Below are 1,055 nucleotides of genomic sequence, written 5' to 3'. Positions count from 1 at the left end.
TGTTTGTTGCCTGTGGCTGCAGTGCCTGCATTTTCTACAGAAGACTCAGCTGTCTGCTTCCTTGACCATGGACCCAGCAGCCTCCATGAGTTGAAGCACTTCAAGTATATTAACTGTTTCATGGAAGTTAGTTAAACTGAGTCCTCTGTTCTGCTGTGTGGACTAATTAGCTGTTATATTCCTTTGTGATATATATATGTAAAATCATATGTAAGTGTCCTGGTTTTGTTTCTCTAGAGAACTCTGTCTAACACACTCCCTTTCAAAACCTCCTTGTTTATGGTAAAGAGTTGTATCAATCATTCTACTGGAACATAATGATCTTCTGTTAATATTATATTTGATTAGTTCCTGGTACTATTTATAAAACCCGGTTGAGAGAGAGATATTGGGCCAATGTAGGCTAACTCCATATTGCAATAACTGAATTATTCACTTGTACAGAATCAATCCTTTTGTGACTGGATGCTTTTTACAGTGGGAGTTGATTGTCAGGGAAAATTTACAATAATAATCACTAAGGATTTCAGTGATATGTTTGCTAGAAAAATACACTCATATGTCTTACAGCACAAAGGACACTGATGTAGCAAGACAACAGCTGTCTTCCATTTCCTCAGACACCATGAATTTTCAGTCTTGAGTCTTCAGGTGTCAAGTGTTTCTGAATTAGAGTCCAGTTCACCCAGTGGATTTTCCATAACAGATCTTATGGATGCAGCCACTGGAGCATGCCATGTGGCATGAAGTTCCAGAAGTCAATATACCAGCATTCCATGACACCTGGTCTGTGTCCCCAGGATGCACCCAGAAGACCAGATCAATGTAGTCCATTCGTTATGCCACCAGAGACACTCCCCAACTTAGGTACCCAAAATAATTTTCATTAATTATTTCCCCACACACCTGGAGGTCAGTTGTCCTGCTTTTCTTGCCCACAGTTGTGCATTTGTAACCCCTCATGGGTGTTTACTACCTTTCCCCTCTCCAGACATGATTTTCCCATCAGTATCCCTCAACATTCTGATACGATTGTGAATCTGTCCAGTGGGACC

This window comes from Tenrec ecaudatus, chromosome X, assembly GCF_050624435.1.
Source record: "Tenrec ecaudatus isolate mTenEca1 chromosome X, mTenEca1.hap1, whole genome shotgun sequence".
Lineage (NCBI taxonomy): Eukaryota > Metazoa > Chordata > Mammalia > Afrosoricida > Tenrecidae > Tenrec > Tenrec ecaudatus.
Note: the sequence above shows the minus strand (reverse complement) of the source record.